This window comes from Diabrotica virgifera, chromosome 7 (genome assembly GCF_917563875.1).
Source record: "Diabrotica virgifera virgifera chromosome 7, PGI_DIABVI_V3a".
NCBI lineage: Eukaryota > Metazoa > Arthropoda > Insecta > Coleoptera > Chrysomelidae > Diabrotica > Diabrotica virgifera.
In genome coordinates this window covers 166,666,745-166,691,801 of record NC_065449.1, presented here as the reverse complement: position 1 = coordinate 166,691,801, position 25,057 = coordinate 166,666,745, and the positions used below count along the sequence as shown (strand labels likewise).

At 35.3% G+C, this 25,057-nt stretch overlaps 1 protein-coding gene across 1 annotated transcript in view; it reads left to right on the top strand.

Moving 5' to 3' along the window:
- Positions 1–1,233: 1,233 nt before the first annotated feature.
- Positions 1,234–25,057, top strand: part of LOC126888665 (uncharacterized) — a 219,495-nt gene continuing 195,671 nt past the window's right edge. Inside the window, exon 1 of the mRNA XM_050657027.1 lies at positions 1,234–1,281. The gene's annotated coding sequence lies outside the window, so the exon portion shown is untranslated. The remainder of the gene's footprint in view (positions 1,282–25,057) is intronic.

The window sequence follows — 25,057 nt, the reverse complement described above, 5'->3', positions numbered from 1 at the left end:
TCAACTTAATCGTTACGACTTCACAAGTTTCTTGACTCGTGTATATATTGTTTATATGATCTGTAAGTTTCATCGGTTCAAAGTACTTATTATTGAAACGGCTGTAGTTAAAAGGGGTTGAACGAGTCACTGATCACGAATGTATGCAAATTTAGAAACACCAAATCATAATCAATTTTTGTCTAACAGAAAAACAAAAAAATACATGATATTCAGAAAAGCAAATCTGATTTTTTTTGTTTTTCGAGATTTTTGGTATCTCTAACAATTTTTAAGTTATTTTGAAAAAAAGCATATTTTTCAAAATTTAAATTTTTAACAATTTTATTTTGAAACTAAATTTTTTTAAAAATAAGCACTTTGAATCGATGAAACTTACAGATCATATAAACACAACATAAGTAAAATAATTTGTGGAGCGGTAACGATTAATGTCATTTAAGTTGCTAATTAGGGGTTGGTCTTCCCGATTTTTTTTTACAAAAACAAAAGGGACCAACTTTATTTTGAGCGTAACTTGCTTAAATTTAATGGTAGAAACTTTTTGTAACAACAGAAATAAAGATTTTTTAAAACACTTTAAAAAACTGATAATGGGTTTTCCCCAAAAAGTGCTTAATTTTTTGGATATTCCACGTCGAAATATTCTATTTGAAATTTGGTGAATATGAATCTATTTTTCATTGACTATAACTCTGGTTCTACGAGAGCCAAAGACCTAACGCGTACACTATTTTTTTTACTTTTTTATAAGCTATATTTTTGTTAAGAACGTTTTTTTCGACAAAATACTTACTTTTTGAGTTATTTGCGAAAAACCGTCTAAAAATGTGGTTATTTTGTTGAAAAATGAACACATTCACTCGCAAACAACTCGAAAAGTGTTGACTTGGCGAAAAAGCTCTATAGAACAAAAGTTACTTAAAATTAGTCAGTTTACCCATTTCCGGACTTATTTTGGATATATATTTTTTCATCCCCAAGAGGGGGTGAAAGTCACCCCCCGGGCAAAAGCACACATCGGCACAATATCACTTTTTTTCTTTGACATGTGAGCTATAAGCATTCCAAATTTCATGTCAATCCAAGCGGTTCTTTAAAATTTAGAGCAAAAACCGTGAAAGAATGGACTATATAAGTGTGGAAATAACACACGTATTCTTATAATAACGTATTTTATACAAATATTATTTAATACAAATTATTTAGTTTAAAATACATTTTTTTTATTCTAGGTCTTTGACTCACATCTTCAAGTTTCGGTCCGTCAACTCCAAAGTAGTAAGTAAAAATATTATTTTTGTAGTCGTAAATCGTCCTGTTATATTTGGCACCAAACCTTGTAACCTTGATCTTGATTTTTCACCAGAAAACTTCCAGAGAAAATTTGAGAGTTATATTATCTCCCTTTCAAGCTGTCAGTCAATCCCTCTTTCTCTACCTACGCTGTCATTATTTCTCTGTAATGTGTTAACGGTTTCTGAACATCGTTTATTTTTTATTTTGGGTACCTCTGATCTGTTAGATAGTCATTTAAATATGTTTAAATTTAATTATCGATAGGAATTTTAAATAAATTTAAAAAATATACCCCTTTAGAAGTTGTATAAATAGTCCAGAGGAATATGATTTTTCTCGTGACACATCTCCCTCTAGGCCGAAACCAATTTTTTTGAGTAGTATGGACATCTATATTAATAACCTATAAGTTTCCTGCAGCCAATTTTGATGATATACATAATTATAAACAAATGAAGATCAAGAAACGGTAAATTTTCGCTTTTTTCGTATATATCCAAAAATTTAAGCATTTTAAACAAATTTGTGAGTAAGAAACTCATAAATCGTCTAAAAAATTTCAATATGGCGTTCCCTGAATATGTCTATATTTATTGATTGCTTAGAAAATGGCAAAATAAATCATAAATTTTGAATTTTTATAAATGTTCATAGCTTATGTAAAAATTAAGTTAGAACCTTCTTATTACACGAATTGCTGAGACTTCTGGTGCTTAAATTATATTTTAAATTTCAAAGTAATTGGTCAAATAGTTTAAAAGTTATTTAATTTGTTTTTCACTAACTCCTTTTTTTGCAACACTATAAGTCAGAAAATTATGAGGTTACAGTAAGACTTCTGACAGATTATGGAAGAAGAATATTTATACTATTGGACTAATTAAAAAAAATGACAAAAAGTAATTTTAAACAGTGTAAAATTATTTTGCAAAAACACGTCGATTATTTGCTTACTTACAATTAGAATAGCTTTTTAATCGTTACCCGTAGAAAAATTATTTTTTCATATTTGGAAAGGCTGAATTTTTATACACATTTAGAAAGAAAACCAATTGTCCTAGGACAATTAGGTACGAAGTTAGCCTCCCCTTTTTTAATTCACATGTTTGTGCAAAATAATTTTGTAGTATTTAGAATTATTTTTTGTAATTTTTTTTAATTAAATTAATAGTATAGATCTTCTTCTTTCATAAACTATCCAAAGTATTAGTGTAACTTCCATCATTTTCTGACTTATAGCGTTGCAAAAAAATTAATTTGGGAAAAACAAATTAAATACCTTTTAAACTATTTGACCAATTGCTTTGAAATTTTGGGTATGATTTAAGCACCAGAAGTCTCAGCATTACGTGTAATAAGAACGTTCTAAGTTAATTTTTACATAAGTTATGAATATTTATAAAAACTCAAAATTTATTATTTATTTTGCAATTTTCTAAGCAACCAATGAGGATAGACATATTCAGCGAACGCCATATTAAAGCTTTTTATACGGTTTATGAGTTTCTCACTCTCAAATTTGTTTAAAATGCTTAACTTTTTGGTTATAGACGAAAAAGCGAAAATTTACCGTTTTTTGATTTTCATTTGTTTATAACTATGTATATCATCAAAATCGGCTGCAGGAAACATAGGTTATTAGTATAGATGTCCATACTACTCAAAAAATTTGGTTTCGGCCTGGAGGGGGTTGTGTCACCAACAGGATATTTTTTTTCCTTATTTCTCTGAACTAAAAGTTTACTTAAATATTTTTCGGACATTGTTATATTAAAGTTTTCATTTGAATAACATTGTATTTTAAGGTATTATAAGATAAGTCGGCTTACATTTAACCCTTAACTACAGACATCCCAATATTATCACGTAACTACAGACTCCCGGTATTTTTTACCGGTCATTATAAAATAGAGTCAAAATATAAAGTTAATAATAAAAAACAAAAACGTTTTGCATTATGTGTTTTTATGGAGTCTCTAGATATGGGAAAAATGGTAAAATAAGTGATTTTAATAATATAATACAAGATTTTTGAAGAATAATCTATTAAACCAGAATTTTGGTAACATTTTTGGTCTATTGAAACAAACGGCCATAAATGCTATGGACAAAAATTTAAACTTTTTTTTAACAAATAAACGTAACATAGAATCACAAAGGAAATATAAAATAGCATCCACGAAAATTGTTACATTCATGAAAAAAAATCTGCAAGGGGTAAAATTTTAATAAAATTAAATGGCAATTCCATTTTTGCAAAGTGGCCTCAAAATTTTTATCTTCAAATTTAACCTTCATTGAAGGTCCAGGATGTCTTCCACAGTCCATTTCTTTACTTTTTCCCCAAAAACACAAAAAAATAATGTAAACATTTCAGATTTACAAATATAGTACTCATATAAAAATACTCCCTTAACACAGACATCCGGTAATTTTTACCGGTTAAGATTTTTGATGTGTACCAGAAAAGAAAATATTGACAATACACAATACACGCTTTGACTAGCATTGTTATACAAACTGCCCGAGAGGTACAGAGACACATGAACTTGTAAGTTGTGAGGTTACCACGAAGTCCACATTTTGGGAATGCCCGCCGGTAAAAAATACCGGATGTCTGTAGTTAAGGGTTAAATCACTAAGTAGTTTGTTTAAATTGGTTGGTATTTATAAACAAGGAATTTCAGAAGGTTAGGAAAGAAACAACAAAACAATACAGGCAATTCAGTAATGTTCACCAGAATTGATTTAAAGATGACAACAATAATATCATACGTAAAGGACTTATCGGAAAAACAAAAAGAAGGTGAGATGGGTACAACATCACAACAGCATTCAAAACAACAACAAAACAGTACTGAGACTAAAACAAGAACCTATATGTTTCCTGTAGCCGATTTTTTTGATATAATCAGTTATTGACAAACTTAAGATCAAGAATCGATAGAGGTTTGCTTTTTTGTTATCAGTAAAAAATTTGAGAAACATAAAACTTATAAAAATCATATAAACACCTTCAAACTGGCGTTTTCCACATGTGACCATCCTTATTTGTTACTTAGATAATTGCAGAACAAGTCAGAAATTTCGGTTCTTTATAAATGTTAATAATTTTTGTATAAATAAATCCATTTTGTATAAAATATGTAATAAAAATGCATAGTTTCTAGTTATTCCCAAAAAATCGAAGAGTAGACAAATATTCTTATATTTTAAAATCGCAAACTTTATTCCCTATCTCTTTGATAGCAATCGTCCATATTTAATTGATATTCGCGTATTCGTCGATAGATCACCATCTCAAAGGACACTAATTTTTTCATCAGTGTCTCTGTATGGGTCCAGTTCTTCATGGAATACAGAAATGTGGAAAATGTGTACCTAGTATCGTAATAATCTGATGTTAATATTAAATGAAATATATCTATTGATAAGATTTCCTTTAGCTTATAGAAGGCGCATCTGGCTTTTTCACTGCGTATTCTTATTAATTTATTTGTTTATATCCAAGATATAGTTAACTTTAACGTCCAAATAGGTGATATTTTGGACTCTTTCTACCAGACGAACTGATATTCATTGGTTGTTAATCCGATTTGCTGACAACCATATTTTAAGTTTTGTCAATAATTCTGCAGTACTGAAGCAGAAAGTCCAGTCTCTCTGTGGTCAAATTTTACGATTTTGTTGGATGCAAGGCCACAGGCGCTGACCTAGAAATTCATAATAGGGGGTTGGGCAGACTTACCTCAAACTCAAATATTATATTTTCCAGATGTAGCCATAGGACTCACACTTACTCTAAGGATAAAATACACTTTATAATCCCAGATACCAACGGAATCAAAAGGATTGATAGACAATTCACGACTATTAATCTCACTGGTCGTTCTTTACCATAAAGATTAACCTTTCTACTATCAATGGGTAGGTACACATAGATTATCTAGTGTGATACACATTTTTATATTTTTATTGTATCGCAAAAATTTGAAACGTGGCTTTTCATGAGATAAGGTTTATACCCAGTGTAATATATTTGCATTTTAAAATATAATTTTTGTTATTCTTTGAATTGAGAAAAATATTTCCGTTGTTTATGGTTCCACTGGTACCCAAACAAATGCGCCTGCAGATTATTTTTAGAGAAGGGTGTTTTATTAGGTTTTATGGCTTCTTTCAATTTTTGGAAGCGGTTGTCGTGTAATTTAGTGTTGTACTGATGGCTTAAAGTGATGTGATGTCTCACGGATATGGAATAGGTTCCTGGAGACAAACTCGATACGGAATAGAGCTCAGTCTGGTAGACCCCGAGTTACCAATGAGCGACAGAATAGATATATCAGAATTTCCATCTGTAGGATTTCTTCTATATCTGTATCAGCCCTCCAAAGAGAATTCAGGCATTCTACAGCTGTCAGAGTATCGTTGGCTACAATAAGAAGAAGAATTTTAGACTCAGGTTTGAGGAGTCGTCGACCAATAAGAGTTCCTCAGCTACAACCTAGACATGTTTTGGACCGCCTCCAGTGGGCTTAAGAACACATACAGCTCCCTTCAACAATTTTTGAATTTTGCGCTTTTTTCAGACGAGAGAGGAACCTGTTTAAATAGTAATAACCGGCGAATTTGTGTGTGACGAGAGCCAACAAGAGCTGCACAACTAGCCACACACGAATTCGCCGGTTATCACTATTTAAACAGATTCTGGTCTCGTCTGAAAAAAGCGCCAAATTCCAAAATTGTTGGGGGAGCTGTATGTGTCCTTGAGCCCACTGGAGGCGGTCCAAAACATGTCTAGGTTGTAGCTGAGGAACTCGTATTGGTCCACGACTCCTCAAACCTGAGTCTAAAATTCTTCTTCTTATTGTAGCCAACGATACTCTGACTCCTGTAGCATGCCTGAATTCTCTTTGAAGGGCTGGTATTAGCCATAGAAGAATTTCTACAGATGGAAATTCTGACATATCTATTCTGTCCATCATTGGTAACTCGGGGTTTACCAGACCGAGCTCTATTCCGTATCGAGTTTGTCTCCAGGAACCTATTCCATATCCTTGAGACATCACTCTGAGAAACACCCACTCTTTCCGACACGAACCGCTGTGAATGGCCTTCTTCAACTAAATCTATAATTCTTATACCGTCTAACTCAGAAGTTAAAGTACGATTCATTTTTAATCACGTTTTCAAAAATTTCACCACAATAAATTTTTCAAATGTTTGCACCTTGGCAAAACCAGGTCAATTAAATGGGTAATCAAATAAAATATAAAACCAAAATGGTATATTTTTTATAAAAAAGGCCCATTAAATATGTGATAAATATACGGATTTATAAAAGCGTAAACATCGTGAATACGAGGGGTGATGCATAACTTTTGAAACTATGTGTATAAAAAAATTAACAATTATTATTTTGATTTTTCACCAATTACTATTTTATAAAATCTACAAATATTTACTTTGTACAATACCAACCAAATATAACTTCATTGGAATGCATGGTAAACAAAAGAGGATAGGTACGTTTATTTTATTCCCTTTTAAAAACTATTCCGAATTAAATATATTATTATAGTATATTGTTCCCATCTATTCTGTTTTATACACAGCTTTACAATTAAAAAATACCCAAGCTCTTGTGATTTGAAAAATAATATTCGGTGAATGCTTTAATCATGTATTCATTCATAAAAATGATTTTCAAACAATATTCTAAATAAAATTTAATAAAATCGGATGTGAAAATCACTGTACTCTAGCCAACTTTTGTGGAAATGCATTTTCACGCCATTATTAAAATGCACTGCCACCAATATTATATTGGTAGTCTGGTTTTAGTTCATTGTCAATATTTCGATGGAGTTTTAGTATACTAAGCAGAATAAAAGCCAGATTTTTAATTAAAACTGAAATATACCTTTCTAAAAAGAAAATAAATTTATTTCGAGTAATATCTAAAATTCTAAAAACATTCGCTTAATGTTGTAGTTAAAGATTAATGTTTAATAGTGTGTGACAATCATATATTTTTAGGGTCTATAGTGCGCCCATGTATTCAACAAAATGTGTTCTTATGTCGCCTGTGACAGTATGACAGACCGAACAGAAATCCATTAGAGCAGTGGTCCCAACCTTTTATATTTGGCGACCCACCTTCTGATGCTTTTTCATATTCGGAACCCATCCCTCACCCATGATGATGGAAAAAAAATAAAGAACACGGTCACTGTACGCTACTCTGCTAAGCGTGTGACACACACGCAAACTTTAAGTAAGCGGGTTTAAAGATCGCGGACTTATTCGGCTCGCCGTTGGTGACAGACGCGCAAACTTTAAGAACGCATGTTGTAAGAGGGTTTAAAGATCGCGGGCTTTCTCGGCTCGCCGTCGGTGACACACGGTAGTTATTTCCGTATTTTTAGTACATACGTTTCATAAAAATGAACGCTTACATTTCATATTACATTTTACAAAAAATATCGTTTTATTTAAAAAAATTGTTCTAATAGACCACCGTCGTTCATATATGTAATTTTTTTTCGTACGGCTGTGGGAGCGATTCAGTCCCAAACAAAGGGATTGGCCCTCAATCATGACCAATATGAAAGGCCGCCCTATAGAAACCTTTAGTTTTCCTTTAGGAAAATTTAGGTTTTTAAGCTTCTCGTTCAGTCTGTTTCGATACAATATTTTTACACTATCTTGTTCGAGGCTTATAAGATTATATCTTATATCTTCTGCCATCTCTGAGAGAACTACTGGTTGTTCTTTCTGGCATCTTCTTAAAAACATTATTTTTGCTTTTAAGAAATGGTGATCGCTTCCACAAACTGCACCTCTATAAGCTCTTACGTCGTAGATTTTAAGATTTGATCTTTGGCGTACAATCAAGTAATCTATTATAGATTTTAGATTCCTTTTTCTCTGTCCCCAGGTGTATTTATGTACTTCTCGATGTTGATAGAATCCATTTGTAATACGGAGCTGGTTCTGTTCGCATATTGTGATGAGTCTGGTCCTATTGTCATTTGTTATGTTTTCTCCGTAAGGACCAACTATTTTACAGTTTTGTTTGTTTCCGACCCTGCCATTAAAATCTCCAAGCAAGATTAATTCCCTCGTATATCCTATCGATGTTATTTCTCGGTTTAGTTTCTCGTAGAATTCTTCTTTCTTGTTAACCAGTTCATCGTCGTTAACTGCATATACACCTATTATTGTTAGTTTATGATCATGTATATTTAGGTTTATTTTAATTAGTCTTTCATCTATGGCTTCCCAAGTGGTGACATATCTTCTTAAGCTTTTACGAATAATTATTGAGACTCCTTGTTGTGCTCTTTTTTCTTTTGATATGCCGCTATAGAAATTGTCGTAATGCCCTAAGTTTTCTGACCCTGTACCTTTTTTCTTGGTTTCTGTTAACACCACTATGTCCATATTGAGCTTCTTTGTTTCATGCATTACTTCATTGATTTTTGTAGAGAGACCCTCTACGTTCCATGTTCCTATATTCTTGATCCATTTTCATAGCTTAAGTCGTCGTGATTTATTCCATTCTTTCCGAGGCTGTAGATTTGGCTTTTTAACATTTCTGAATTTTTCTGAGTATTGAGGAGTTAGCCCAATGCCTCAACCCCCAACCTGGAGGACCAGGTGATTTGTTGTCAAGGTTTTCTTCCTCTAGCCTTTGATGGTTCAGCATCTAACTACAAGGCAGCAGCTTCGCCTGTACCCTAGGCAGGGGCCCCTACAGGGTGCTATCATCCGGGCCAGATGAAACCTGGTTTTTTTACGAGGTTGTTACTCCTCCCCCTTGCTCCTTTATCCGGGCTTGGGACCGGCAACATAACAGCTAAACTACTCAATTCGTGCAGCCGTCATGCAGGCGGAGTTGTAATTTTTTTATGGGGTCCTAAATATCGCCAGTATAAATAGGCGCTTACCAAACGTAGACAATAACCCTAATAGGGAATATACTAAACAACGAAGACAATTTATTAAAAAATTAGTAATAGACCTAGTAAAAAGTTATTTGCAAATTATCCTGCATCCTTAGAATTACTTTCTCATATTCGATAAGCTGAATAATGATAAATAGAAGAATAATTTGATTTTTTGTAAGTGTGGTAAGCTGTCAAAATTACGATGTGAAATATACCATTTGTTTTTGCTCTATTATAATTTAATACAAGGTAGGCCTATAAATAAGTAGGTTTTTTCAAAAACAAATACCTAATCTAAAATAATTTAGTATAATAGATTAAAATAGTTTCTTAAGGCTTTCTAAAAACTTATAAAATGTAACTTGTCTCCTTTCAACAATAAACGATTCAATTATTTCTAGACAATTTGCTTAATTAGTGAAAATATAGGTGTAACTTAAACGCAATAAAATAACGGCTCGCGGCTCGTGGCTCGACGCAGTGATACACGTACAGGGCCTTGATTTTTCACCCTTTGCTTCGTTATCGAACGTATTCGCTTCGTATCTGTTTAGTGTACAAAGCGAATACGTTCGATAACGAAGCAAAGGGTCAAAAATCGAGGACCTGGACCTCTATTTTTGACCCTTCGCTTCGTTATCGAACGTATTCCCTTCTTATACTAATCCGATACGAAGCGAATACGTTCGATAACGAAGCGAAGGGTAAAAAAGGGAGGTCCAGGCTAGGAGTAATATTTCAAACTTGTTGGATCGACGGCGTACTTACTCTATGGACTTAAAGTACGCGTAATACTTGCGGTGACACACGCGCAAAAAAGGTCGTCGAGCCGAGCCATAAGTTCGCGTAATTACTCGCGTGTGTGTCACTTTAAGAGCCACGCTGCGATCCATCTGAAATCCGCTCGCGACCCACCGGTTGGGAAACGCAGGTCCATGTCACCAGCCCCCCTTTTTCGATTTGAGGGTCAAAAAAAAGCTCATTCGTTTGTATTGCGTTAGTACTGGATTGTATCACCCTTCATTCGTTTGTACTGCCCCCACCCTTTTAAATCTGCCTGGAGGGGCTGGTGACATGCCATCCCCCCTTTTTCGATTCTAGGGTCAAAAAAAGGTTCATTCGTTTGTATTGCGTTAGTACTGGATTGTATCACCCTTCATTCGTTTGTACTGCCCCCACCCTTTTAAATCTGCCTGGAGAGGCTGGTGACATGCCATCCCCCCTTTTTCGATCTGAAGGTCCGGGATGGGTATGTTCGTTTGTACTGCGTTAGTATCGGATTGTATCGTCCTTATTTTGTTTGTACTGCCCCCACCCGTCTAGATTGGCCTGGGGGGCCAGTGACATGCTACCCTCTACTCTGCACTTTTTGCTTTCTGAACGTCGAAAATAGGTTATTTCGTTTGTACTGCGTTAGTACTGGATTGTATCACTCTTCATTCGTTTGTACTGCCTCCACCCTTTTAAATCTGTCTGGAGGGGCTGGTGACATGCCATCCCCCCTTTTTCGATATGGTGGTCCGGGATGGGTATGTTCGCTTGTACTGCGTTAGTATCGGACTGTATCGCCCTTATTTTGTTTGTACCGCCCCCACCCATCTAGATTGGCCTGGGGGACCAGTGACATGCTACCCTTCTACATTTAAAACAGGGAAGGATTAATGCTAGGAGTAAGGACACAAAATTAGCCAAAACTATTATAGTAACACCGCGGGTGTAAAATTTGGTAAATTCGTCAAAAATGTAACGAATTACATTTTGAAACTGAAAAACGGGCTTGCAAGCCACTCTCCATGGGGAATGGAAAGTTACACCCTCAGATGGATCTCGGAGTATTTCTACGCTACCGATTTGAAAAATGGTACATGTATTTGTTGGAGATATTTTAAACACCATTTTCGATCAGAAATCAGAGGAGCGACCTTGCCTTTTCCTACTAGGAAGAAATTTATCCAACCCCTCAATAAATTTTACAGTTTTACACGCTATCGATATGAAAATCAAAGATCTCATGCGGCGCATTCCGAAATGCACTCTTCGTTGTACAATTTCAACCTCTCTGTTGAAAACTTTTCAATCGTTTTTAAAACCATTCATTTTGGAACAAAGTCGTAGGGAAATAAAATAAAGATAATTGAATTTTTTATTATATACGACTATAAAATACACTTAATAGATTTTGCATAATAATTTTGCAATCTAAATTTTTTTGGGGATGGATAAATTTCTTCCTAGTAGAAAAAGACAAGGTCGCTGCTCTGATTTCTGATTGAAAATGGTGTTCAAAATATCCTCAAACAAATACATGTACCATTTTTCAAATCGCTACTACTCCGAGATCCATCTGAGGGGGTAAATTTCCATTCCCCATGGAGAGTGGAGAGTGGCTTGCAAGCCTGTTTTCAGTTTCAAAATTTAATTCGTTTCATTTTTGAGGAATTTACCAAATTTTACACCCACGGTGTTACTATGTGCAAGGTTTGTGATTTTGTGTCCTTACTCCTAGCACTAATCCTTCTCTGTTTTAAATGTAGAAGGGTAGGGGTAGTACAAACAAAATAAGGGCGGTACAATTCAGTACTAACGCAGTACAAACGAAATAGCCTATTTTTGACATTCAGATGGCAAAGAATGCATAGTAGAGGGGTAGCATGTTACTGGCCCCCCAGGCCAATCTAGACGGGTGGGGGCGGTACAAACAAAATAAGGGCGATATATTCCGATACTAACGCAGTACAAACGAACATACCTATCCCGGACCCCCAGATCGAAAAAGGGCATGTCACCAGCCCCTCCAGGCAGATTTAAAAGGGTGGGGGCAGTACAAACGAATGAAGGGTGATACAATCCAGTACTAACGCAATACAAACGAATGAGCTTTTTTTTACCCTCAAATCGAAAAAGGGGGGGCTGGTGACATGGACCTGGGAAACGCTGCATTAGGGCGTTCTCTGTGTGCTAAACGGAGAATAACTATCTATCTGGCGCTTTGTAAGCGGTCAAAAAAAGGATGTAAAGGATCTAATTTTTCTGCGCCCTGGTCTTATATGGGTGCTTCATTAATAATTGTCCATATAGTAACTGGAGAAACCTTAGCAAAAAATACGAATATTTAACCTAAAACACTTAAATAAAATATGGTTCCTTACTGAGTTACAGGGTGTTTTCTCTAAAAATTTAAAAACTATTTTTGCACAGCATTTCAAAACTGTTCGACGTATTCTTTTCATACTTGGAAGGAAGTGCGACTGCTATACACCCTACTAAATTTTGATAAACAAACGTTTCTAGCTACTACCAGAGGCGTACGACAGGAGATAGTGAATGGTTGACCCTTCTCAAATTCTACGCCACTGGAGGAATTACTATTTTAGTGTCATTTTTAGATTCTACAATACTTTATACGTAAATAACATACTCTTCATTGGTAACGATAAAGTCATTAGTTTTCGAGATATTTGCAGTTAAATATGAAACGGCACAGTTATTTTGATTAATTTATGATATGATTCATCTGATTAAAATTTAAAAACTATTTGTACCCAGTACTTTAAAACTGTTTGGCGTATTCTTATCATACTTGGCAGAAGATGTAGGCACTGTACACCCTACTAAATTAAGATAAATAAAAGTTTCTAGCTACTACCAGAGGCGTACGACAGGGGATAGTGGCTGATTGACCCTTCCCAAATTCTACGCAACTGACGAAATTGCTATTTTAGTGTAATTTTTTGATTTTTCAATACTTTTTATGTAAATAATATACTCTTCAATCGTAACGATAAAATGATTAGTTTTCGAAATATTTGAAATTAAAAATGAAGCGACGCAATACATTAATCAAAATAACCGTGTCGTTTCATTTTCAACTTCAAAGATGTCGAAAACTAATGACTTTATCGTTACGAATGAAGAGTATATTATTTTCATAAAAGGTATTGTAGAATCCAAAAATTGAGCTAAAATAGCTATTCCGCCAGTGGCATAGAATTTGGAAAGGGTCAACCATTCACTCTGGTAATAGACAGAAACGTTTGTTTAATGTAATTTAGTAGTTTGTACAGTGCCTATACTTTCTGCCAAGTATGAAATGGATAAAACGCCCTGTAACTCAGTAAGGAACCACATTTTATTTAAGTGTTTTAGGTTAAACCTTCGTATTTTGTGCTAAGGTTTCTCCAGTTACTATATGGACAATTACTAATGAAACACCCTGTAAATAATACGTATAATATAATCCCTGTCTCTGTACAATTCGGACCATCCCTTTAAAAGATAATTACACGTTTATAAACTTTTAGTCAACCCCGTATAAATTAATCTGCATAAATTGTTTACAAATGATCTACTTTCTATTATTATCATTGTTTTTTGCTGTTTAAAGTTATTAAACTATTTTTATATTTAATTTACTTTGATACATTTTTTTATTTGCGCAACCTTCATCGTTCGAATACAGAACTCACATTTCCACCTTCTGGCTCTGGCATTTTCCACAAATAACTCTCAACTAAAACTATCCAGGGCACACGACAAGGTATAATCCAGATGAATTTTCTCTGTTATCGCTGTCCATTTTCTTTGAATTTTCTTTTCTTTTTTATTTCTCGGAGGCAGACATGATCGACAGAAAAGGGCTTCAGAATTAGTGGAGTGATATCGATGGCAGATATTTAAAGTAATCGAACAAAAAGCGTAAGAAAAATAGAGGTGGCTGTTAGCTTTTATGTCTTTAGAAAAAACAAAAAGTTTAATTGTAAAACTCTGCATTTAGGCGAAGCAATAACGCACTAAAATCGGCCTTACCTCCGAAAAAAAAAACGACAAGACGGATTTTAATAACTATTTTTGTATTCGCTTCGTGAATGCGCCATGAAACTTTGGGACCCCTAGTCATGATATAATATTTAAAAACTGCATACAAAAATGCATTCATAAAGTGCATCTCAAAGAGACAATAACAAAAATTCAGAACTTGCCAATAATTATCGGCGTTAGTGAGTTCAATTTGGTTACACAGGGGTTTTTGGGGTCGCTGAAAACGAATATGCCATCGTAAGTGATCTCCGTAGTATCTGGTGCCCAGGGTACCTCATCTTGTGGAGTTTTCCTTAAATGCATTAAAAAATTAGTCAAGCATCATAACTCGGGGTTTTTTTAGGTCGCTAACGACGAATATGACATCGGAAGTGATCTCCTGAGTACCTGGTATCCAGGGTACCTACAGTTTACCTCATCTTGGGGAGTTTTCGGCAAGAGATTTATTAAAAAATTAGTTAAAAATTATTACTTGGGGTGTTTTTGGGGTCGCTAACGACGAATATGACATCTAAAGTGATCTTTGAAGTACCTGGTGTCCAGAGTACCTATTGTTTACCTCGTTTTCTGGAGATTTCGGCAAATTCGTTAAAAAATTAATGAAAAATCAATACTTGGGGGTTTTTGAGTGGCTGACGACAAATATGATATCGGAAGTGATCTACGGAGCACCTGGTACCCAGGGTACCTTCTGCTTACCTCGTTTTATGGAATTTTCGGGAAATTTATTAAAACATTAGTCAAAGTTCAATACTCTGGGATTTTTGGGGTCCCTGACGACGAATATGACATCGGAAATGATCTCACTACCTGGTGCCCAGGGTACCTACTGTTTACCTCGTCTTCTGGAGTGTTCGGCAAATTAATTAAAAAATTAGTCAAAAACCGTTAGTCACGAGGTTAACAGTAGGTACCCTGGGCACCAGGTACTCCGGACATCACTTCGGATGTAATATTCGTCGTTAGCGACCCCATAAACCCTCCGAGAAATGATTTTTGACTAATTTTTAATAAATTCATTGCCGAAAACTCCACAAGACGAGATAAACAGTAGGTACCCTAGGCACCAGGTACTCCGGAGATCACTTCTAATGTCATATTCGTCGTAAGCGGCTCCAAAAGTCCCACGAGTAATTATTTTTGACTGTTTTAATGAATTTGAGGAAAACTCCACAAGACAAGGTACTCTGGGCACCAGGTACTCCGGACATCACATACAACATCATATTCGTTTTCAACGACCTTAAAAACCCCTGAGCACCAAAATTGAACTCATTTCCGCCGATAATTGACAAGTTCTGATTTTTTTTTTGTATGTTTGAGATGCACTTTAGGAAGGCATTTTTTGTATGCATTTTTTAAATATTATATCATGACTAGGGGTCACAAAATTTCCTGGCGCATTCACGAATCGAATGCAAAAAGAATTATAGGTCTGGATCCCGCGTATGAAAAAAAAGTTGATTAATAGCAAGCTAAAAATTTGTTAACAGCTTTAGGGTGTCTAGTCGGACAAACTTTGATATATGGGAACACTTGAACAGGGGAAGTTTTAATTGTGGAACAGGTTAAAAATTTGGAACGGTCAGACCACGAAAACGGCACATGTATTTTGTCCGACAGAACAGACTTAAACTCTCCGAACAGAGATTCAACTCTCATGCCAAAAAGTCTATTCTGTTTAAGTCTATTCTGTCCGACAAAACAAATGTGCCGTTTTCGTGGTCTGACCGTTCCAAATTTTTAACCTGTTCCACAATTAAAACTACCCCTGTTCCAGTGTTCCCATACATCAAAGTTTATCCGACTAGACACCCTTAAGCTATTAACAAATTTTCAGCTTACTATTAATCAACTTTTTTTTTCATACGCGGGATCCAGACCTATTATTGAGATCCGTCTTGTCGTTTTGTTTTGTTTCGGAGATTTAGTGCTTTATTGCTTCAACTAATTATTACATTGTGACTTTTATGCCTTTACAGATGTTAATATTTGCAATTTTTATACTTTGAGTTTGCATTAAGGTAGCTTTCAATTTGATCTACGATTTTTATAACATAAAATTATGCTACATTGTCATCGAAAATTTTACAATTTTGTAGCTTACAAAGAGTCTGAGAAAAACAAAACAATAACAATACAATTTACTGAAATTACATAAATCATAAATTTTAATTTAAATTCAAAATCTAAATAAATTCCAAATTGTATGATCAACTTTTGGAACTGAAAAGTTTAAGCTACATACTGCATATGACACCCAAATATAGATAAAAACACTGCTTATATAATACAAGTACTGTGCATAGATTCTTAAACCGCCTACACATGCTCTGACAACGTTAGGGCCGACAAAGTTAGGGTTGACAAATTTAGACTGTTGGAGCAATGTGTGTGTAGGCTTGTCGCACTACAAAAATGAGTAATCCTGACAGTAAGGCTCACCGATTTTGTCGGGTGGTCTTGCTATTCCAACATCCTGACAAATTTAGTGTGTCAGAACGTGAGTAGCGTTGTTGGCCTGATTTCTGACACCAACACGGATGAATAAAATAATCTATACAGATTTCTTTTAAAAAGTGGTGGATACAAATTAGATACGTGTTAAAATATGCTAAGATCTATAATAATATAGAGTACATAGTTTACTACTTGGTGCTATATATTTTTACATGTTGCATTTTTTTACTCCAATTATGTCGTTAGAAATTTAAAAATACGGCTTATTATAATACACATTAGATTCAGAAAAAAAAAAGTAAAATGATAATTTTATATAAATGTGATGCCAATGGCAAACAAATTCAGAGCACTTTCGAGATTACAACACAAAATCACATTGGCTTTGGCTACTAACGTTTTGTCAGATAGTTTTATCAGGACGTGTGTAGAGTCGACCCCGACAAAATTAGTCCCCTAATTTTGTCGTGCGGGGAGGTTTTATCGGGTCGTGTGTAGAAGGTTTTTAGTTACTTATTAAGAACTTTTATTTTATTGAATACTAAATATGTTCTTTCAGATAGATAGATTAAACTTAAGGGAAGATGTTGCAGATTTAAGTTGTAAAGAGAGATAGTTATAATGTAGTAAATGATGGTTTTGCTTGTTTTTGATTCAGAGGGATGCACAATCGTTCGACCGTTTCAGGCTTTTTCAACAGCGCCAGCGTGCACTCCTCTGAATCGAAAAACAGCTCAACTATCAATTTAAGTGGAATTTGAAAGATCATTCAAATTCCCATTGGGACGCAATCCAGCGGCATCCCTTAACAAATTGAAGAGTCTCAGATGCAGAATCCACCATTAAAATGGTAAATAGTATTTTAAATCTGAGACTTTTCATGTTGAAAGTTCTTTCTGGTACATCCTTAATCTGCGACTTTAACAATTTATAAGACCGCAGACGACGAATATAGAAAACAAAAAAAAACAAAAACAGAAAGTTCCTCTTCTGTCTTTTTCCGAGACGAATGAAAACGGAATGTGATTGCAAGGAATCCTTTTTGTTTCCTATATTCGTCGTCTGTAGTCTTATAAATTGTTAAAGTCGCAGATTAAGGATGTACCAGAAAGAACTTTCAACATGAAAAGTCTCAGATTTAAATTACTATTTTATTGGTGGATTCTGCATCTGAGACTCTTCAATTAGTTATAATATAGTTTGCTTGCAGAATGTAGTATATATTTCTTTACTAACTCAGTGGACGGGAGGAGCAAATAGATATCAAAAGTTGAATTTCTGGTGAAGTAGTCATAAATACTATAATTAGGCCTTGCTGGAAAAACATGTAGGTGTTTACAGATTAAGCAAACAGTTTCTAAAATATATAAAGATGGAATTGTTAAAATCTAGTCATATTTGAAGTAATATCTGCAATAAAATAGTAAGATATTGTGAGGTATTGTGTGCAAATAAATATTTCGTTAATATGAGTAAAAATAACATCAACTATTTTGCCACAATATGATCCCATTTCATTTGTCCCTAATTCAAGAAAGGTCTACAATTCATTCTATATAAGACAAGTTGATAAACCTGAACTGATCCATACAATCAATAGTATCAAAAGCAAATATTCCTGTGGTATTGATGAATTTCTCAAACCTCGATCTGATGTTATATGTAACAACATATCATGTTGTTCTTCTGAGGCTAACCAGACTCCTTATTGCTCTTTTTGTAATTTAAACATAACATCGGATCGAGATTTGGGAAATTCATCAGTACTACAGGATGGTTTACTTTTGATACTATTGATTACATATATTACAGACGGGGCTTGCTCAGGCAGGACCATCTCAGTAAACGGGCAGCAACAGTTCTGGCTATTTGGTGGAGGCGCCCCATGTTATTTCTTATGGGAAAACGAATAAAATCGCTTAGGTCCATTCTGCCTCTTTTTGACGCTTTTTGTGGTGGATGCACAGACGACCACAGAGGATACCTGAGACGTACAGACGTCATCAGAGAGACGCTAACAGAAGGCACAGATGACCACAGAGGGGTACCTGAGACGTACAGACGTCTACAGAGATACGCTAACAGAAGACACAGACGACCACAAAAGGATGTCATCCGCGCCTTCACCTCAAAAAGCGTCAAAAACGAGCAGAATGGACCTTAGCGATTTCATTTGGTTCCCATAAGAAATAACCTGGGGCGCCTCCACCAAAAGCCCGAACTGTTCCTTTTACTCATCTCTATCTGCTCTGACAGCCAGGCAGCACTAAGGGCTTTTGAAGCTCCCAAGATCAGCTCTAAGCTGGTTCTTGTGTGCAAGAGAGCTTTGGATGATGTTGCTATAACCAACAGGGTTAGGTTGGTATGGGTACCGGGACACACAGGTGTGAAAGGTAACAACGAACGGGCTGACGCCCTGGCAAGAAGGGGCTCATCCGCTCTGCCTGTGGGACCCGAACCTGTGATTGGAGTACCCTTCAGTGCTGGTCGGGGTAGTCTCAAGAAGCTTATTCTACGGAGGTTCTAGGACTCGTGGGCCAGTTGTGGAGGTATGAGACAGGCCAGGCTTTACATAGTGGGGCCATCCAAAAGTCTTACAGCCCAACTGCTTTTTCTGGATCGTAGAAGATACTCCTTGGTGGTCAGTATGCTCACCGGCCACTGTAGGCTCCGACTGCACCTTCATCGGCTTGAACTGGCGGAGGGCTCACGGTGCCGTCTATGTGATGAGGAGGAGGAATCCTCCTTAAATGTTCTCTGGTAGTGCCCGGAATTGGCCTATCGGAGGTGGCAGATTCTGGGATCGACATCTATGCAGCCGAACCAGATGAGAAGAGACATGTGGCTGTGAAGCCATAAGGTTTCTGAAGGATTAGCATGGGACTGGGCCCCATAAACGCCGAAGATCTGGTTCTTATGGACCTGGTCCGTAAGATAAGAGTGATATAATAATGGACCCGCCGTAGGAGGTCTAAGTGTCTAAAGGCTCACAAGTTGGCCCTGCTCCTATATACCATAACCATAATATTGGTTATTTGGATCAGTTCAGATTTTTCAATTTTGGTCTTTTAAAGAATGAATTGTAGACCTTTCTTGAATTAGGAAGATAGAAAATGAGATTTTGCTGTGGCAAAATATGTAGTGAATGTTATATTTTTACCCACGCTAGCGAAATATTTATTTCGATTTTAAAGGTTTGGAAAGAAAAATGTTTTAGCTATGTTAGTTTTATTTAGAAGATCGTTTATTATGGACCAATTCTCTTTTCCAACACTTCTAGAGCTTCCCAGAGGATTTTAATTTTAATAGTAGGCTTTTTTAGCTTGATTGACAAGTTTTAGATAGGTTGTTATATACTTGGTGATATATTCAGCGACGGAGACTAGTTGATGTTCCATTTCTTGATGTACAGTAGTAAACGCATATTCTTGGCTGATATGCGGATACCTTGGCTAGTTCAGGATTCATATATCTATACCTAAATCCAAATAATGTAAAGATTTAGATTCTTAGTATAATCTAAGGAAAACTCAAAGAAGGCTTCACTTAACAAAAAGTTATATTTTATTACCAGAGAAAAATCATTATTTGTGGAAAGAATTAGGGTGCCCCATGAGCTGAACCTATACGATCATACCTAGTAATTTTGGTATATTTTTCTAAAAAAAAAGTCTCATTGAATTCAAGCCAGTGCTCTGTAACCGCAACTACCGGTGGAAATACAAATTCTCTAGCTAGAAAGTAAAATAATTAATCACTTTTATATCTTATGGAACGAATATTAATCAGGACCATGCTAAATTTGTCGTCACTAAAATAATTTAAGGTTTCTTCTGTATATTATGCACTTTCCAGTTCATTTATTTTTTATTGTTCATATTAATTTTAACAAAACTCTTAAACTAAATCATGAAATACTCTGTCTTATTTGGTTTTTAGAATATCTTAATTACTGTAACTAAAATATGTAATTAATATGCTTAATTAGCCACAAATTAGGTCGTTAGATGGAGTTAAAACCGACTTTAGGTTATTAAAAATCAGAAGATGCAACAGGTAGCCCAAAACTAAACATTAGGGTGGAACTATATCGCAATATTTTAAAAAAATTAACACATTGATTTGGAATACCCACCAAAAGTTTCCTTTAGTAACGACAATACAAAAGTGTTTTTACAACTTTTTGATAAAATTACATCTTCTGCCTCTACCGGCCTTTGAAAAACGAAAAAAAAAATGTTGGAGTAATAATCACAAAATAAAAAAATGACAAATTAAATTGGAATACCCACCAAAATTTACCTTTAGTAACGACAATAAGGAAGTATTATTACGACTTTTGGATAAAATTACACCTTCTGTCCTCTACAGGCTTTTGAAAAACGAAAAAGAAACAATTTTTTGGTATTATTAACAGAAGCCCGGTCCTGGCGGCCCTGGTTTGTTTAGTCTATTAGTCCCATCTTCGGGGTGCGGGGGTGCTGCGACTTTGGACTTTCAAGAAACAAACTGAGAAGAGCAAGAGATCAATCAAGAAAAGGTTTTATGCAAAACTCCCCCGAAACTTTGAAGGACATAATATTTTAACGGAAGGAAAGATAAAACCTTCGTTATCGAAAATATTAATGGCCACACAGAAGAACCGCACTTGAACAGCACATTTCATTAGTTCAAGAGCCAGGCTCCATATTTTTAGGTCACACAGTACCCCTTTCTGGATCTGCTCTAAGCATTTATCAAAGTATTGTGAACTTTCAGAGAGTTATAGGTAAAATCTAGAAGAACTAGTGGTAGTAGGATATGACGGAACTGTGGTAAATACGTGAAGAAAAAATGGTATAATTTCTCAACTATACATAGAGTTAAAGTTAAGCCGCCCTTTACAAAGATTTATCTGTCAGATTCACACTAATGAATTGCTTTACGGCATCTTTTCCAAAAGCTTGACGGTCAAACTCAAAGTCCAAGAGCTTTTGCAGGAACTATAGGAAATCAAATAGTTCATTGCGAAAATATGCCGGACTGTGAGTTACCAGAAGTACATTTAATTGACTTAAGTGCCGATTAGATATATTTGCTTCAAATTTGTGTCGCAATTTCTATAGGGGAATGTTCTGTGATTTTATTAAACCAAAGCCCTGGAAAGTTAAGTCATTCTCGATGGCTAACGTTGGCGAAACGTATTATACGTCTTTATGTTAGCACTGAAAATCGAACATTAGAATTAAAGGAACTGACCAAATTTATTGTCACGGTTTATGTTCCTTTATGGTTTCAGATCAAATGCAATTCATTATGTGTGAATGGTGCAAAGCATGTTTTACAAACAATTAAGCGTAGTTGATACTTAGAGCAAAATTTGAAAAGTTTTATAGACCCTGCAATTCAAAAACATGCCCATTTTGTACATCCGGAAAATCTTCTGCTATTGCTGCATGACGCTCACCCGCATATAAGAGAGCTTGCACTTCGTCGCATTCTCAATGCAAAAACTAAGGCCAATAATAATTCATCTAAAATCCGACCTTTTATTATTCCACAAATGAATTTTGAAGCAGATGACTATATTGATTTTATTAATTAACAAAACAATAAAATAACTTGCCCTCCATTACTTCAAGGTTTGAAAGTAGAGGATTTAAAAAATATTATTTTCGGATCTCCTGAGAAAATCATTGACATCGCTACATTTCCCTTTCACACCCAATCTGTAGAGAGAATCGTGAAGCTCGTAACTGAAGCATCATCATCGGTTATTGGGTCGCAAATCGGTTATTGGGACACAAAAAAGAGATAATTTTATCAAGGCAAAAATTTATTCGCGCAAAGTTATGCCAAAATTTGAGTCGAAAAGAGACTACAAAAAAAAGATGCATGGAAAAAATGGATAAGAGGCGGAACTATACATCCGACGTATTGTTTTTTAATAACTATGTATATGACAAATTTTGTTTAGAATTTGTCGCCAAATCGATTTCTGGGAAGATTTTTAATAAAATAATTTTCACCTACGAGAAGGGTTGGCATCCACCCCCAGGGTAAAAGCGCACGTTAGCACCATGTAACTTTTATTCCTTGAGGTATCTTCTTAGTCCAGAGTAGTAAGGATTTTCTCGGGACACTCAAAGATTCAGGTAGCTGACTACTTTCTTAGTTATTGTATAGGAAGAAAACCTACCTGTTACCTGCCTAGAGTTCAAGCCCGTTTTTTAATTATTACAAAAATCACGATTTTTTTGATCTTTTGAACTCCATTCAAAAGCTAAATAGTTGACATAAATTACAAAATTCAGTTTTTTTTTCATTTTATTAAGTGCAAATTTACAATCTACTCCAATTACAACACAGAGTATTTAGCAAATAGTAGCAAAGTCTTGAACCCTGGCATGCTTTGGGCACCATCCATCGATGGTTCTCCAATACACCTAATCAGTTAGGTCCTCTGGCCATGTCCTTTTCAGTCTTCTTCCCACAAGTGGCGGCTGGTAGAGTTGTTGAATAGTTTGACTTTCATGGGCGAAATTTCTTTCTTGGGCTTTGGTTGCCTGTAGTCTAATAACATCTTCGATGAATGGTATCCCAAGGTCATTATGGATAGTTATATTGGAGACGTACCATGGTGCATTCGCTATCATGCGCAGCGTCTTTGATTGAAAAGTTTGCAGTATTTTAGTGTTGCTCGGTTTGCTGCAGCCCCATAACTCTATACCATAACTCCATATCGGCTTTAGTATAATTTTGTATAATAATACTTTGTTTTCTAATGATAACTGGGATCTTTTACCTAGCAGCCAATACATTTGTCTGACTTTTAAATTTAGTTGAGCTTTATTGGTTTTGATATGGTTCTTCCATGTCAGCTTTCGGTCCAAATGGAGTCCCAGGTACTTGACATCTGATTTTAAGGGGATAGGAGTGTTGTTAATATGAACCTGTGGACAGTCGATCCTTCTTGTTGTGAACGTAATTTGTGAAGACTTTTCACCGTTTACTTTAATCTTCCATTTTGTTAACCATGTTTGAAGTGAACTTAAATAGTTTTGCAGTTTGTTAGGAGCTCTATCTGGGTTATCGTCTGATGTAAGGATTCCTGTATCGTCGGCAAATGTGGCCATAGTAATGTCATCATCAGCAGGTATATCAGCAGTGTAAAGGAGATAAAGGAAGGGACCGAGGACACTACCTTGAGGTACTCCGGATTGTATAGGATGATATTTGGAAAGTGAGGTATTTACTTTGATTTGGAAAAATCGCCTATATATAATAGGCATATTCTTTTTCACTTTATACAACAGGCCTGTATGCCACACCTTATCAAATGCTTTTTCCACATCAAGGAATACTGCCGCACACATTTTCTTTCCCTCTAAAGTTTCTTTTATATAATTTACAATCCTATGGCACTGCTGTATTGTTGAGTAGTTCTGTCGAAAGCCAAATTGATGGTCAGGTATTATGTTATTTATGTTTATTCTTTCGAGAATTCGGACTAAAAGAAGTCTTTCGAAAATTTTTGACATTACTGGTAGAAGGCTTATAGGACGATAGGAGGAGGGTTCTGTAGGCGGTTTGCCCGGTTTCGCAATCATAATTATTTGTGCGTATTTCCATTGAATAGGAAAGTGACACAGTCTTATCATGCTGTTATATACAATAGTTAGCAGGACTATCGCTTTTCTAGGCAAATGCTTTAGTACATCACCATTAATTAAGTCATAACCTGGAGCCTTATGAGGGTTTATTTTATTTATCGCCTTCCAGATCTCTGTTGGTGTACATGGTTTCAGTGGTAGTGATAATTGACAAGGAGCGTCGAGAAATGTGTATACTTCTTCATCTTCAGCATTGACTTCTGTATGTAGACTAAATACCTGGGCGAGGTGTAGTGCTAATGTGTTTGATTTTTCTTCATCAGTTTTTGCCCAGCTTAGATCCGATTTTCTAATTGGTGGAATAGATGTTATTGGTCTCTTGAATTTTTTGGTCGCTTGCCATAATGAATGGTCATTAGGTGTTAAGTTGGAGATGTAATATTTAAAAGTCTCATTACGGGCCTGGATTAAAGCTGTACGCAGTTGATGTGTTAACCGATTTAATTGTGTTTTATCCCGGGGATTCCTTGACCGCTGCCATTTGGCTCTAGCTCTTCTTTTTTCATTTAAAATTTCTTTAATTTGTAAAGGAATGTTATGATCATGAGTGGTAATTTTTTTATCATCTGGAGTTGACTTCCATGCAGCATCTTGTATTACTTCTGTTAAATGTTGCACTGCTTTTTCTATTTCATGGGGTTCTTTAATACGATGTTTTAAGTTTATATTTGTGTTAATAATAGCTTGAAATTGTTCCCAGTTGGTTCTTTTATTGCAGAGTTTTGCCACAGGTTCCTTCCAAATTACATTTGTACTTAGTGTTATGATTATTGCTGTGTGATCTGAACTTAAATCAAGACTGGGTTCTATTTTGTAATGTATATTTGAGATACCTTTGATAACGGCAAAGTCTAGCAGGTCAGAAATCCTGTTTTG